This window comes from Macrotis lagotis, chromosome 1 (genome assembly GCF_037893015.1).
Source record: "Macrotis lagotis isolate mMagLag1 chromosome 1, bilby.v1.9.chrom.fasta, whole genome shotgun sequence".
Taxonomy (NCBI): domain Eukaryota; kingdom Metazoa; phylum Chordata; class Mammalia; order Peramelemorphia; family Peramelidae; genus Macrotis; species Macrotis lagotis.
The window spans coordinates 159947144-159964511 of record NC_133658.1 but is presented as its reverse complement, the minus strand read 5'-3'; the positions used below and the strand labels follow the sequence as shown (position 1 = coordinate 159964511).

At 38.4% G+C, this 17368-nt stretch overlaps 1 long non-coding RNA gene across 34 annotated transcripts in view; it reads left to right on the top strand.

Annotated features, from left to right (window-relative positions):
• The first annotated feature begins 10285 nt into the window (after nt 1–10285).
• Nucleotides 10286–17368, top strand: part of LOC141504332 (uncharacterized) — a 1263877-nt gene continuing 1256794 nt past the window's right edge. For 10 of the 34 annotated variants that reach the window (XR_012473302.1, XR_012473299.1, XR_012473306.1 and 7 more), the window contains exon 1: nt 11143–11287. This is a non-coding gene — a long non-coding RNA (uncharacterized LOC141504332). Of the gene's footprint in view, nt 10328–11136; nt 11611–17368 lie in introns of those variants that run through there. The other 24 variants (XR_012473290.1, XR_012473313.1, XR_012473314.1 and 21 more) reach the window with 12 other exon arrangements.

Below are 17368 nucleotides of genomic sequence, written 5' to 3'. Positions count from 1 at the left end.
TTTTTGAGTAGCAAATCTTCAAAAATGAATGTCTTCCTGGTTGAGATTACAAAAATGTTTTAAGTCAGAGGGGGTCAAGAAAAGTAGCAACAATACTCTATAATGAGTGGTAATCTATCATGAACTTAGTTTTTTTCCCCCTCCATCACATTTCAAGACAATTGAGTAATGGAAAGAATGAATTTGTTCTTTTTCCAGAATCAGTTGTGTGTGCTGCCTAGAGGCAGGTAATTAAACAGACAGATGGAAGAATGAAATTTAAGAAAGTTACATTCAGCTTGTATAGATTTACCTCTCTCAGCATTGCTGCCCATTCGAATACAACTCTGAGAGCATTTCTACTTCAGATTTAAGATGGGGATAGACAAGAACAAGTTTTGGTTTTGAGGGGCTCATGGGTACAAAAATGAGGTATGATAAAATCTTATAAAATTAAAAATGTAAGGAACTTTAGAGATTATCAAGTCCAACTTCTTCATTTTACAATGGAACCTGAAGCCCAAAGAAGGAAAATACCTAACCTAGGATCATGCAATTATTAAGTAGCAGAATCAAGATAAGAATCTGGGTCTCCTGCCTCTTATACTAGCCTTTTTTCTCTTATGTCATAACATGTGTGTCCAAAACAGATCTTATCTTTCTCTCTAAACTCAACCCACTTCCAAAGTCACCCTTACTTTAGTTTCTGTTGAGGTTATCACTATCCTTCCAGTTAACCAGTTTCACAACTTTTGAGTCATTCTCAATTCTTTGCCCTCTAATTCCCCTCATATCCAGTTAGTTGCTAAGCCTCTGTGACACTCCTTTCATTCATCTTTCCACTCATAAATAGTAACTACCTTAATTCAGGCCCTCTTTCTGCTTCCTTTCTTTTAGGTTGCTTTTTTTTTTTGGTAAGACAAACAGAGTTAAGTGGCTTGCCCAAGGCCACACAACTAGGTAATTATTAAGTGTCTGAGACCAGATTTGAACCCTGGTACTCCTGATTCCAGGACCAGTGCTTTATCCACTGCACCACCTAGCTGCCCCTTTCCTTTCTTTTAAATTCCAAGTTTATATTCCTTATATTTATATTTCCTTGCCCCTAGAAATCTCAATTTTGCCTCTAGAATAAAATAGAAATACTTACTTGTCATTTAAAATCTTCTATATCTAGCTCCAGTCTATCCTTCCTGAATGATTGCTCCTCAAAGATTTGATATTCTGGCTAAAGTGACCTATTATTTCTATGATTCACATTCTACCTTCATTGCTTTGTACAGGCTATCTCTGCTTCCTGAGAAACACTCTCTTCCTTTTTTACTTCTCTTTCTAGAAATCCCCTGCTTTCTCTAGGGTCCAGCTCAAGTGCCTCCAAAAACAGAGAGGCCTCTTCTGATCTCATCTTATCTACACTGTTTTTGTTCCTCTCTGAACTGCCTTTGGTTTTGTGTGTGTGTGTGTGTGTGTGTGTGTGTGTGTGTGTGTGTGTGTGTGTAAGATTTAAGGGTCAGGGCAGGGAAGAATTCAAAGAAAGGGGGTATCCAATAAAGTCTGAATCTGATCAAAGTGAGTTTATATTGTCTGCAGGTTGCGTGTGTGTGTGTGTGTGTGTGCATGTATACACACATACATATTATTTATCAAAAGTATCAAAATCAACATATGCATACACATGAAACACAAATATATATATATTTATTTATTAGTATTTACTTTTCTGTGTGCATATGGTTTGCGAATATAAGCTAAACTTCTTAAGAATGGGGACTGTTTTGTTTTTGTATCCACAAACTACCATAGTACCTGTTATATTATAGATGCTAATAAATGCATGTGAATGAATGAATCAACTTGTATACTTTGTAGCTATATGATCTCAAATGATCCAAGCTATCAGTTACTACAACTGGACTTCTTGGAAGGGGTGAGTGGTCAATAGCTTTGTCCTTTAATTCATGTAAGTACAAAGAAATTAAGGAAAGTGTCAATTGTGATGAAATCTCCTAAAAGAGAATTTGTGTGACCCTGAAGAGTAGGATCTTGTCAAGTATGACTGGGCTTTTAAACTTGCATGTGTTCACGATGCCCATAAAATCAACAAATTGAGATGACACATTATGCTAATTGAATATTTCACTGACTCCAAAAATTTTAAATCTGAACCCTAAAACTTACCTCTTGCTAATCCTTTTTCAGAAATAGTTTTCTGTTTAGAAACAGCATCCTATCTCTACTTCTTTCCTTGCCTGATTTACTTCTTGATAGTAGCATAATTTTAAGGCCAAGAGGGGATTTAGATGTCATATAAGTCATGGCATCACTTCCCTGATGTTGTGGTCTTCTTTGAAAATGAAGACCAAACATTGCTATTATTGTAATCTAGTGCTTTCGTTTTCTAGGTGATGAGATCTTGAGAGGAAGTGGTTTGCCCCAAACCAAACAGTAAGAAGCAGAACCAGGATTTGAATCCAGGTTGTCTTAATTTTGCTCACATTCTCTTTTTTCCCTTCTCCAGGATCTTGGTTGATGTTCATCTATTCCTGGATGCTAACTTTGGCAGAAACATCTCTCTTGACTTTACCACATTTACTAAACCAGGGAGAGTTGACTCAAAGATATGGACTCACTCCATTTGCTATATCTCTAGTACAGTCTACAAATAGATTGCTAAAGTCTTTTGGAGGTGGAGAGAGAGGAACAGAATATGTAAGATTTAGAATAAGAAACGGTCAAAATAGAGAAAAAGGATGAGCAAATATGGAAGCTTAGTGGTAGAGGGGATATGTGAAAGAACTTATTTATCATCAAATATAATGAACTTTTTAGAATCCAGTCATCCTGAAATAATAACTGACACAGTGCTTTTAAATTTGCAAAGCACGTATATCCATTATCTCATATGAGAATCATAACAACCCTTAGAGATAGGTACTACAGACACTATCTTCTCCATTTTACAAATAAGTTAACTAAGGATCAAAGAGTTCATGTGACTTGCTTGGTCAAGTAGTGAGTAAATATGGAAGGCAGATTTGAAGTCATATCTTCTTGATTTCAAGTCTGGCACTCTAATCACTGTACCACACTATCTGAAAAAAAAATTACATAACTAGCACTGTCCTATGATTTTTGTAATGAAGAATCAGGAGATTCTGAAGGGACTTCTGAATCATCAAATAATATTAAATTGATTACTATTTTAGAGTTAGGTATAATAAGAATATGCCATGCCAAATTTCTTTTTGTAAAGGGGTTAATAGTTTAGTAGATTAAAGAAACACTTTGTGTGTATGTATGTGTGTATATATGTGTGTTAAAGTATTATGTAGCCTAAGAAGCCCAAGAAAGGAATATGTCAGTGAAAGTATGAATTCTAGCTAGCATAAGAGCAAATACAGGAGAAGAAAAGGGAAATTTGAAGATTAATGAGACTAAATCATGGACTCAGTTGTAAGACAAAGAGGAAATGAATAACATTGTGAAAATGTGAAAAGGCAAGGCAATTTACCTGAATTCTTAAAGCCCTAAATAAAGGGAAAGGATGAATATGCTTCCTTGAAGGTAATTTATTTCTGGGAAAGGTATTCCTTTTGTCAAAAGTGTGCTTTACAGTTTCAAAGGTAGTATTATATCTGGAATGAATTCTCTAACAAAAGATCTTTCTTTCACTTGGTGCATGGGCCCTGACTGGATTATAATTTAACAGGATGATACACTTCACTTACCCACAACTTTTCCCACAGTCTGAAGGGAGAATTTACAAGAGGATACTGGGGGATCATTGAAGAATTTAAGTGTCCTATGATTATTTCTGAGATTTACATTCTCATGCTTATGGATATGCCCTTTTCACCCTGAGTTTAATTGTGGTATAATGCCACTTTCCATTGGGATATAGGATTAAAAAATTCATCTGAGTGCAGAGTTGAAACCAGTGTGTTACAAACAGTGCTTTGACCCCATAGTTCAGCATCTCCCAGACCTCCCATTTCTTCCCTCAGAAGGGATGTATGCAGCCTTCTGGGGAGAAGTGTTTCTATACTTCCTTCCCTGGTCTTTTAGAGGCATGGATCAAATGAGTCCTGCAGGATTCACTGAGGAACAGATCTTAGCTTCTTCATGTAACATAACCCGGCATTGGAATATTCTCCTAGCTAAGACAATTCCTCCCTCCCTTCAACTTAATTTGTGCTAATTGCAGTTTTTGCTAATTGAATTGCCACTGTTGGTAAAAAAAAATATTCTTTTAAAAGTGAATTTGTTTCTTCTAAATCATTATTGATTAGAGAAATGTAAATTAAATCTCACACCTATAATACTGGCTAAAATGACAAAAAAAAAGGAAAATGATCATTGTTGGAGGGAATGTAGAAAAACTAAGACACTGATGCACTATTGGAATTGTAAACTGATACAACTATTCTGGAGAGCAATTTGGAACTTTACCCAACAGGCAATAAAATTGTGCATACCCTTTGATACAGCAATACAACTACTGGGTGTGTATCCCAAAGAGATCATAGAGAAGGGGAAAAGGCCCACATGCACAAATATATATATATATATATATATATATATATATATATATATATATATATATATATATATATATATATATATATATATCAGTTATTTTTGTTATAGTGGCAAAGAATTGGAAACTGAGGGGATGCCCATCAATTGGGGAATGGCTGAACAAGTTATGGTATATGAATGTGATGGAGTACTATTGTCTATAAGAAAAAATGAGTGAGAAGACTTCAGAAAATCCTGGAAAGATTTACATAAACTGATATTAAGTTGAGTGCCCAGAACCAGAAGAACACTGTACGCATTAACAGCAACATTGTATGATGATCAACTATGATGGACTTGGCTCCTCTCAGTAGTTCAATAATCAAAGACAATTCTAAAAGACTTTGTGATGGAAATGCCATCTACATTCAGAGGAAAAAAAAACCTATGGAGTCTGAATGTAGACCAAAGCCTATTATTTTCATTCTTTAAAACTTGTTTTGTGCAATCTTTTTTCTTTTTCTAATGATTTTTTCCCTTGAGACTAATTCCTCTTCCACAACACAACTAATATAGAAATGATAAACATGATTGCTCAAGAAAACCTATATCAGATTATTCACTGTCTTGGAGAGGGGTGAAGGAAGGGAGGTAAGTAGAAAAATGTAGAATTAAAATTTTACAAAAAGATGTATGTTGAAAACTATCTTTGTATGTAACTAAAAAATAAGATAAAATAATATTCAAAAAAGTGAATTTGTTATAAATGAATGAATGAATAAAACTAGGATTAGTCCCAAACCTTTGTCCTTGACTCTACCTTCAATGTCTTCTCTCCTCCATTACATTCTTTCATGTCTATACATCAAATTTGTATACAATTTCATTTTTTATATAGACCACATAGATTTAAGTACACACCCCATTCACAAGTTTATAGTCTTATAACTAAAATGTTTAATTTAATAGGCAAAGGAAACATATGGATTCCACTTTACCAGCTGTGAACTACATTTAACCAAATTTACTTTATAATTAGTAAAGTCCAAAAAAGTCAAGGGACCTGATCTGGGTAAAATAATATTTTAGGTCCCTTCCATCTTTATATCCAATGATCCCTTGTAGAAAATTGTTCACCCAAATTCAGATTATAACTATATTAGGAGCATACTGGAGGCAGAGAGAAAGTTCTATGACAATTAGAGCTCTTTTATATAATTATTGCTTAATAGGAACCTATTGGTGGGAAAACTGTGAAGCTGTAGATCCTCCAGGGAAATGTGACCAAGACATAAAAAGGCCTTGAAATGTCTTGTGAAGCAACTGGGAATGTTTAGCTTGGGAAAAATAAGTCTTAGGGTAGACATGAATGTCTTCTTCAAGTATTCGAAGGACTGACATGTAAAAGTGTTACACTTGTTTTGCTTGACCTTAAGGAGAAGATATAGAAGGAGTTACTAAGTCATGGAAAAAAAACCCATTGCTGACTACTCAAGTCAATAAAAAGTTTTATTTTAATCCATGATGATAAGCCACAGCAGGAAGTGGCATATAAGGAAAAGGTGCTCATTAGGGGCCAATGGACCCTAGAATATGACCCATATCTCATAGGTACTTATAGTGTTCAGAAGATACATAGTTATGGTAAATTCACTGGTCTTAGAGGGCAGTTTCTTGCATTTCAAGGGAAGGGAGGGACTCTTTAAATGGCTACTCTGTCATTAGCCTTAATGGTCCAAATCCATAAGGCCATGCTTTATCTTTTTTGCTGATTTTTGTAAAATACATAGGGTAAAGGAAGGCAAAATATGGGATTAGTTTTGACTTCCCAATAACAATGAAAAAGAGATTTCCAAAACAGAATAATTCATTTTAGCAAAAGAAAAATATAGGGTTAACTTTCTGCCACCACAAGTTGATAATTTAATATTAAGGTAAATGTAATAGTAAAGTACCATTGTTCAAGATAGGCTGGGCATGTCCTAATTCATTAGCTCTGGGTTCATGTGTACTACACCTAATCCTGGAATATCTATGCCCGTAAAGAAAGAGATCAGGTTCTTGTTATTGTTCCTGACACTTTATGACTCAATCCTGGAACCTTGGGTAATATAATCTAAAGTTTAGATTTGATACATGTCTAGGGTCTCCCTTCTATTTTGTCTTTTGTGCTTGAAGAAGACCAAATTGACATCATGATATTGGAGTCAATATGCAGTATGATCCAATGTGGTCAGTCATACCACTTCCACAAAGTAGGGCACATATAGACCATATGACTGTTTAGGATGTTTCTAAATTTGCATATCTCATATCTCTTTTGAGCTACCACAATAAGAACTCATAGGCTCTCCTTTAAATGTATTAAAAAGGTATTTAATGCACAATGTAGATCAGGTATAGGATAGCTATTTTCTAAACAAAAAGAAATGTTTAAATTTCAAAAGGTGCAAAGACTTAAGCAATTACAATTCTCATTTCACCTTCACTTTCTTAAGAACTCTTTTCAATACATGACTTCTGAAAAGCCAGAAGAATGATCATTTTCTCTAAAAATTACATAGTTGTAGGAAACTTTTTGCTATCAATTACTTTTGACTAGGAGACTCAGGAACTAACTTCTAACCATCTCAAAAGTTGAATAGGATGGGGAAACTAGGTAGTGCAGTGGATAGAGCCCTGTAGCTAGGAAGAACTGAGTTCAAATTCAACCTCAACCACTTAATAATTACCTAGCTGTGTGACCTTGTTCAAGTCACTTAACCCCATTGCCTTGCAAAACCAAAAATAAAGTTGAATGGGATAGCTTAGAAGGTAGTGAATCCTTCCCTCCATCCTACCCCACTCCTACCTTCCCCTTTCACTATAGGTTTTTTTTTAGGTTTTTGTAAGGCAAATGAGGTTAAGTGGCTTGCCCGAGGCATTATTAAATGTCTGAGACCGGCTTTGAACCCAGGTACTCCTGAGTCCAAGGCTGGTGCTTTATCCACTATGCCACCTAGCCACCCTTCACTATAGGTTTTTAAACAGTGGCTAGACCACTTATCAGGGATATTGTAAAAGGGATTCTTGTCAGTGCATATTGAACTAGATGACTTCTGAAAATTTTTCTGACTCAGGTTGTGATCAGCTTTGAACTAGAAAGACATAAACCTCATCTTTAAGGAAGTAAGTCATAGTCTAGTTGAGAAGATCAACATCTCTGCTGCCCTTATTCCCAAACCCTAAGGAAAGGTGTTCCCCAAGGAGGTTCTGTTCTTGGCTCCCTGTTCCTCTGTCTTTTAGTGACTTGATTCATTTTCATGATTTAAATGATCACTTTCATGAAGATGATTCCCAAATCTATATTAATATTTATTGTTATGACCTCTTTTCTAAACTCTAGATCCACATCTCCAAATGTCTACACAATACCTCTAACTGAATGTTCCATCTCTAGTTCAGCATGTTTAAAAGCTGACCTTATTTCTGGATCATTTCCTAAACCTGATCCTTTGACTATATTATTATCTGTCAGTGGCATCACCATTTATTTAGTGCTCATGATTGAAGATATTAGTGTTATTCAAGGCATTCATAGAATCTTGGTTTCTCTTCCTATCACATCTTGATGAGAGCATTATATGATTTATAATGTCAACCAGATAACCAGTCAGTCATTTAATGAGCATTTACTTAATTTCTTACTATGAGTGCTATCTGCATTTCCTAAAAATAATAGCTATTTGCTATTGCCCCTTCTACTTCCTCTTAGGCACACCTGATCCAGGCTCTGTGAAAACCCACAATTATTAGCTCTGTCCCTCCTCCTTCACCTCTCATCTAAATGGTCTTATTACCAAGATGAATTAATTCTACCCCTGCAATAGCTTTGTATCTGTCCCCTCCTCCCTCTTCCCATTGCTTGTCATTTTGGGGGCATATCATTGCCAGTGGCTTGAATTATTATGATAACTTTTCATTATGCCTTCACAACTACATTCTTTCTCTTTCACTTACAATTCATCCTACATAACTGTGCCAGACTAATCTTGCTGACATCTTGTTATGTTACTGCTCAGAAATTTTCATTTGCTCCCTAGCGGAATCATAGTTCTTTTTTGCCCATAATCTAGAGTATCTATTGAAACTATTATTCTTTTACCCAGTCACTTGCTTTTTAAAAAAATGGGTTCCTCAGCTTCATAGGAATTCCAGTTTCTGTGTGGATCAAATTCCTGCTGTCAGCTATTTCTTCACCAGGGCTGAAGTACTATGTGGAATAGCAATTGCTTCTTTGACCTTTGTGAAACTGCTGACTTCTGTGTCTACCTGACCTTAGGCAAGCAAAGTAACTCTGAACATACTCCAAATGCCAAACCTCAGTTTTCCTCGGGATACAATCATTTGGACTAAGACCACATTTACCAAGTCAAAAGCACTCGTGTGCCTTTTCAAAGATGTTCACAATCTGGCACCCCTCTGCCTTTCCTGCTTTTATGCCCTACTATTTTCCTTCCTGTACTTAATGCTCCCAAGAGGTGGGGTTTGAAAACTTATCCTTGATACATGTGCTCTGAGTCAGCCTGGAGAAGTCACTTAACCTCTCATTATTCTAGACCATTCTGTTTCAAACTTGCCTTGATAGATCGTTTCCTCTAACAGTAAAATTAAAAACCTATTTCTTTCTTCATTACCACACCAGAATCTTCTCTATTCCTTTTTTTTGAGGGGGAGGGGGTTGAATGAAGAAAAGGGGGGAATTGTCCCTGACTATAGGATCTCAAGATATATTTGCAATTCATGAACCCCTAAAGGTAATACATTTGGCCATCAGAGACAACTGAATGACTTGTTATCTTCAACATGGTAATCACCATTATATGCAAGGATGTTGGGGACTTACTGAAAAGATTTCTGCTTTTTATTGGGACTTTCCATCTCTGACTTTCCCTAATCTTTCTCATAAGCCAGAGTGAAGAGGTTCGTTGTTCTTTAACTTTTGTTATATCCTAATTATCCTAGAATCAAAAGGAAGCAAAAGAGTCCTTTCTTTAAAACTCAAAATGTTTTCTTTCAAGAGAAGTGTCCTATTCCCTAAATCAATGAAATCTGTAGTTATTACTAACTCTCATGGCTCTCCAATTGCCCTAAAAACTTCAAAAAAACCATACCACAATCCGTGAAATGTTCAAACAAAACAATAATCTGTAGTATTATTTTTGCTGGGCCAAATTTCCTTTTCTCTAATTCCTATGGAATGGGACTATTTCCCTACTGAGGACGTGGAATCAAAAAGGAAGTTTTAAACAATAACCTTGCTTGAATTCGTAGATCTTCAGGCTGACTAATACTCAGAGAGACCCCTTATTTGCTCAATTGAGAAATTGAGTCCCAAAGAGATGAATGCTTCAGTTAGTTCTGCATCTAAGAATCTCCTCCAAAAAAAGTACCTCTCTGAGACCTGAGTCTTTTCCTTCTTCCTCTTCTGAAGTCCTTGTTGCTACTCATATCCCCTTTCAGTTTTGCACCTATACGGACTTCTCAGTTGTGTAGGTATATAAGTCGCCAGGGCCAATAGTCAGATTCACCTTTTATCCTGAGGTATTTCATGGATTTATAGGACTTCACTATTGGAAATGTGCCCATTTGCCAGGGGCTTGGGTCTAATACCTTTCCACTTTCTCTGTGCTGTAAGGTGATGCCCTTGTACAAAGTTTATCCTAATAGGGGAAGCAATCCCTTTGCCCATCCCTCGCCCCTCCCACTTCTTCTGTCTTAAAACTGAAGAGGAATCAGCTGTGTGGGCCAGGAGCCAACACCAGCGGCAGCTGCTCTGCTCAGGGAGCAGGTAAGTTTGCCTCCACACACCTGCAGCCCACGACCTGGATATCCAAGTTGGTCAAAACTGGTCACTAGCCGGAAAGTCCATCAAGGACACTTTTTGTATATTTCTGAGAAGTCTTGGGAGTTTTCTCTTTCTTCCCGGGGAAACAATTTGCATTTACCTCACCTTTCTGGCATTATCAGTCTCTGCAATGACCTACCCCACTGAAGTGCACGCAGGTGAAGGCGGCTGTTGAGAGCCCCCGGTTCATGGAGATGGGCTGGATATTTTTGGAACACACGTGGCAGGAAGGAGGAGAATTTTTCGAACTACCTACGGGAGAGGCAGTAGGGGTCCCTGTCAGCTATTTGGAGATCCTAAAAAAAGAAAAGATGGAGTGGAGGTGGGGTGGGGTCCTTATCCTCTGGGCCTGGGCAGTGTCAGTCCTGCCCCCATCCCTCTGAGCTAAGCATCTTTGCCGGGTGCAGGAAGCTGCTCCAAGTGGGAAGAATGCGACCCCACCCGTGAGCTGGGCCAGCGAGCCCGGGCCAGCGAGCCCGGGCCAGCGGCGGCCAGGGGCCAGGGGAATCCGGGCTGGGGGCGGGGAAGCGCAATGAGACTCACAGGGAGAATGAAGGAGGCTGAGAGAAGAAAAAGAAGGGCTTCCGGTTTCCTTTTCGAGATTTCGCCCAAATTTGAAACAAACCAGTAGCGAGCGCGGGCACCAGTAACCGCGGCCCCTAAGTGGGGAGTTTCTCTTCTGACGTCTTCTCTGGCGCCCGTTACAAATAGCCGGGTGGCTGCGCTGGCCGGGAGGAAGGAGGAGGGGAGAGGGACCCGCACCAGAGGGTTTTGGGCGCCCCGGGGCGCCGGGCCTCCCGGGGCGGCCAGGGTGGGCAGAAGTGGAAAGAGGTGTCGAGTCAGCTCTGGCCCCGGTGAGAGGGGCGTCAGTGTGAGCGCCCACCCGGCGCCTCCCCTGCAGAGGTAAGACAGGTCTGGCAGTCTCTCCTCTCCCCTCCCCTCGATTCCTCCTCCCCTGCAGAGGGTACCTGTCAGAGTTCTCTGTTTCTCCCGCTGCCTTTGCCTGCCCACCACCTCCTTGCCCTCCTATGAGAGCGTGGGGAGGGGGCATTTGAGGTCCAAGACTGGGAAGAGACTGGAGCAGGCGTGTGCCCCTTCACTGGACCCGGTGGGCATCTGAGAGCCAAGCCGGGGGCTGGACAGCAGCCTGGGGAGACAGAGCCGGGTTACCGGGAGAAAGTTCCAGCTCCTGCTGCGGGCTGCCGGGCTGTGTGAGTGAGAGTCGGGTGAGCGCAGGCTGCCTCACTTTCTTTTTTGTCTACTTTCTCTGAATAACGTGCGTTGAGGACCAGACTAGGTGGGGGACTGGCAAGCCTGGATTTATGCCTTCCTCCCCTAGGAAGGGATGGAGGAAGGGGCAGCATCTGTTCTGCTCGTGGCCTGGGGATGTGGAATTCGCTCTTCCTTTCCTTCCCCTCCTGGGACGGCGGATACAAATTGCTCTGGCAGCCCCCTTCCCTCCTCTTCATCCTACAAACACTCCCTTCCCCCACCCAAAGAGTCCCAGGCGGCGGCGGACGGGAGGGGAAGGTGATTCAGATTGTTGAAAAGTGGAAGCTCTAGAATGGAGGGGAATCTTGACATCTTAAGGCATTTTTTTCACATTACCTCGAGAACTGACTACCATATCAGGAAACACAGTTCAAATTATATCCTGCAACTAACTGGTTTAAGATTAATCACCAGGCAGAGAGTATCTGCTCTGCTCCAAAAAGCTGTTCTATGAATTTAGGACTCTAATTTAAAGTGGGTCATTCTCAATTCTTTTTATGAGAAAATGGGGGGGGGGAAATCTGATCTTTACAGATTTGTATAATGATAATTTTTATTTTTAATTTCAAACTTGTTTTCTTTACTGGCTTCCTGCTTTCTTTCTACTTGGGATCACAGCCTACACATTCCCCGGATCCTGATGGACAGTCCCTAATCTTACTGAGAAATTAAAAAAAAACTCTGAAAGGAAAGCTGCTGTAATAGTGTAGAAAGGCTCAGATCTTCCAGGGACACACTTCCTGTAGAAGAATGCACATTATGAATGAATTTTCAAATCAGCCACTTGGACACACCCATCCCCTCTTCAGACTCTTAGCTCAGAGACAGTTTTTTTTTAAATTAAAATTTTTTTTTTTCCAATTACAAGTAAAGCTAACTTTCAGCATTCATATTTTGGTAAGATTTGAGTTCCACATTTTTCTTCCTCCCTCCCTTCTCTCCCCCTACCTCCCCATGACAGTGAACCATCTGATATGTTATACTTCTTCAATCATGTTTAACATATTTCCATACTAGTAACATATTTCCATATTAGTCATGTTGTGAAAGAAGATCAGAAATAAGGGGGAAAAAACCATGAGAAAGAAAAATAAAATAAAATTTAAAAAGTGAAAGTAGTATGCTTTGATCTGCATTTGGACTCCTCAGTTTTTTCTCTAGAAGCGGATGGTATTTTCCATCATAAATCTTTTAGAATTGTCTTTGACCATGGAACTACTGAGAGAAGCTAAGTCTATCATAGTCGATCATCACACAATACTGCTGTTAATGTGTGCAATGTTCTCCTGGTTCTATTCACTTCACTTAGCATCAGTTCATGTAAATCTTTCAAGGGTTTTTTGAAATCCACTTGCTCATAATTTCTTACAGAAAAACAATATTCCATTCCATTCATAGGCCATAATTTGTTCAGCCATTCTCAGTTGAAGGGCATCCCCTCAATTTCCAATTCTTTGCCACTATAAAAAGAGTTGCTAAAAATATTTTTGTACATGTGTCTTTCCCCCTCTTTTTTTTGTGATCTCTTTGGAATACAGATCCAGTAGTGGTATTGTTGAATCAAAGGGTATGCATGGATTTATAGCTCTTTGGACATAGTTCCAAATTATTCTCCAGAATGATTAGAATAGTTCACAATTACATTAGTGTGCTAGTTTTCCCATATCCCCTCAGAGACAGTTTTTCTTGGGATGTGGGGGATCTTCTAAATGACTGCCAGCAAAAAGTTTCTGTAGCAATGTAGACTCAATCCAATTCTTGCTCAGGAAGTGTGTTCTCTGATCATTGTATTAAGTTGTATTTGTTTAAGAATCAAAAATATAATACTTGCAAAGTTCCAGTCTAGTTAATTGTTTTCTTTGAAACAGAATCAGAAGATTGCAAAGTCATGCTTGTGATACTTTCATATCAGAACCTTTTTCAGTTCTCTTTTAACATTTGATTGTTAGTTCCAGAGTGATTACTCAATGCTTGCCTCAATGTAATAAATAGGCAATGTAGGCAGAGCCTGTACTATCAGGCTTAGGTGGCTGTGTGTCCATGATACAATGAAGAAACCTTTTAAAATTTGCTTCTAGAGATTCATATTTTTAATTGCACTAAATCTTATGCTTCATGTAATTTAGGTGTTTATTGCATACACATGTTCTACAGGGATGGCTTGAAGACTTTGGTGGGCAGTAACACACAATGCAAAGGAGAAGTATGATGAAATTTTGCCTTTAGGAATTAGATTAATAATTAGATTACATCTGTGATTTCCTCAATGTGTCAGAAACTCTCAGTTTAGAAACTTACTCTACTGATACAGATCTCAAACTGTCTATGACTTGGCAGATTATTTTTTTAACCAGATCTGAGATTTTATCTGCTTAAGGAGCTCTTAGGCTCTCTCTACCAGTCTATATAGGGAGAGGCCTATAGAGGTTGCAACTCACTCAAGTGTCATTCAGTCAGTATTTATCAGGGGTGAGACGTGAATCCTGTCCTTCCTGACTCTCAGGGTAACTTTCTATTCAGTATCCACTACCATACTGCCTCCTTTGATCATAGGGCCATAGAAAAGGGACCATCAGATTCAGTTCCCTAATTTTACAGATGACAAAACTGAGACCCAGAAAGGTTAATTATGTTAGCCAAGGATTTTCAAGCAGTAAATTAATAGATTCAGTATTTCAGCCTAGATTTTGCAATCCCAAATCTACTTCATAGTATAATATTGTATCATGGCATCTCTTTTAAATTGTAGGGGATGGCTTAAGGCATATGGAGTGATTTGCATAGAATGGTAGTTATAGTCAATGTTAGAAGTGAATACATAGGGGTGGCTAGGTGGCATAGTGGATAAAGCACCGGCCTTGGAGTCAGGAGTATCTGGGTTCAAATCTGGTCTCAGACACTTAATAATTACCTAGCTGTGTGGCCTTGGGCAAGCCACTTAACCCCATTTGCCTTGCAAAAACCTAAAAAAAAAGTGAATATACATATATATATATATGGTTATAGTTATAGGGAGTTTGCTACTTCACAAGGCATCTCCTAGTTTTGGATAGCTAATTATTGAAAAGGTCTTCTCTGAACCAATTTTACTTCCCTATAGCTTTCCCCTCTGGTCCTAATGATCCTCTTATACACAAGAACCCTTTATATATGGGAAGATCATGTTCCTTGGTAAGCTATCTCCTTTTTTTTTTTAAAGCTATCTTCTTCTTAGATCCTACAACTGTACTTCATATGGATGGCATTGTTTTGTGTATATGTGTGTGTGTGTGTGTGTATACAAATCCACACATAGAGGCATACAAAAATCTCTGCAGCTATCTCAGAAATAGCATGAAAAATTGGCACTATACTGTGAATATAAATAGGACGTTGAGAACAAACCTGGTGGCTAGATGCCTTTCATCCCTTATAACCTTGAGAGCCAAGGGCTGATCTGCTCAGAGTTGGTCAGAGGGAGTGAAGAGAACAAAGATTAAAAAAGGGTGTACTTAGCATTAATGCTATCTGACTTATTATTAAGATAGAGAACTTTAGAAAGAAGATTGTGGAGAATATCTGCCCAAGGCATCCACATTAATTCTGGAAATTCTTTAGAAAAGTCCTTACACTGATCAGACAACCTTTGGAATATTGTAGTCCTATCTTGGTACCAAAGAGATATTGACAAACTAGAGTATATGGTAAGAAAAGGGATAGAATATTTAAGGATTCAGAAACCAGATTATATGAACAGATGCAGTATTTAGAGGACCTCTACTATGTTGTCACCTAGAAGGGGGATTGAAATTTTATTGTGGTAACTCTGAAAGACAGAACTAGGGCCAACAGAGAGAAGGTACAGGAAGGACTAATTAACTTTGAAGAAACAAAAATCATAGTTCTTGAAAACTAGAATGGATTATTCTGCTAAGTAGTGAGCTTGATGTTTTCAGAAATTTTCAAGCAGAAGCTGAATGCCCATATGTAATTTCTTATTATCTTTAAAATTATTATTATTTTGGGGGGTTTTGCACAGCAGTGGGGTTAAGTGACTTGCCCAAGGTCACACAGCTAAGTAAGTGTAAAGTGTCTGAGTCTGGATTTGAACTCTGGTCCTTCTGACTCCAGGGCTGCTGCTCTATCCACTACACCACCTAGTTGCTCCTACTAGAAGTAATTTCTGCATTGATTCTGAGACTAGGCTTGCTTACCTCTAAATTCTTCCAAATCTAAGATTTTAGGACTAAATTAAGCTTTCATAGATTATGAATTTAAAGAAGACATCTTGAATTCCTGAACTTAAAGAAAATTAATAACTATCAATTATGATTGGTTTCTTGATACTCCTAGATATTTCATGTATTTAAAAACATAATTTTGAGATGACTTCATAGTCCTTATCAGACTCCCAAAGGAATCTATGAAACAAAAAATGTTATAAACTCTTGCTTTTTAACCAATAGATGGACCCATGGGTAGCATTAAGCAACTCAGGCTAACAAGAGTCCAATAGAACTGCATTAGAGTTAATTAAGAAAGGATCTTAGAGTGAATTTAATCCAATTGCTTCCTTTTCTGGAGGAGGAAACAGACCCTAAGAAGTTAAGTGGGCAGCTTAAGAACATATAATTAATATCAGAGGCAGGATTCAAATTTAGGTTTCTTCCTCTCCAAACTTCTGTTTTTTTTTTTAACTCCCAGAATTGTCTAAAACTGGAATAGCTATGGTAATGGACCCATATGTTTTGTTCATCTCTAAATTTTCTAGTTTTGAACTAGAGCTGATGTAGACTCTCCCCAACTTTTAGCTATGAAACCCTAAAGAAAGTTTCTTTGAGAGAGTTCTGAGATATTCTTTCCTGCAGGGCAATCTCTTCTTTCTCCTTACATAGCAATATGTTTACTCTTCTAGTTTTCACTCCCTACCTCTTTATCAGACTTTATTTATTTGTTTGTTTATTTACTTATTCATTCATTCATTCATTTATTTATTTGTTTATTTATTTATTTATCCTTAGACCACAGGTCCATCAAGTTTCTAAGGAAAGAACAAGCATGGTTGCCAGGTGGAGCCTCAATGCAGAAACAGTATGAGATAGAGCAGGTAGAGAAAAAATGAAGCAAACAAACTTGGAAGAAAATCACAAAACAAGGGTATCTTCAAGAAAGATGGACACAAGTTGGTGAACTTGGTTAAGCTAGTTGGGTGTTTATAAGATTCTTGTCTAGGTCAAACAGGTCTAGAATATGAGGGCAGGGAACTTGGTCAAAGTTCTAGGCAGATGCTGACTGTTGCCTGAGGAACTGATGACTTAATAGATATTCAAAATCCTAGCAGGTAGAAAGAGGCTTCAAGGATAAAAGATTTTGGGAGTTTTGGCTGATCATGGTCTGATAGGGTGATTCAGAGGTTTTGAGCCTCCTTGGGGTTTCATCATTTAGTTGATGTTGGAGAGGTCACCCACTCCTTATAGGGTGCTAATATCAATTGTATTTTCCTCTCTCCTGGACATCCTAGAAAGAGAGAGAGACAGAGAGAGACAGAGACAGAGAGACAGAGATGCTAGATAGAATGCAGAAGTAACCTGCTGGGAGGTTTACTAGTTAAAACTTTGAGGCCTACCATACTAATATCAGTTTCTGTGTTGGACAGGGTCCTTTTGTAGCTCTGACTGGTACTACCTTCTCCTTTCCCTCTGCTCCATTTTTATATAGATGGAGGGGGAAGGT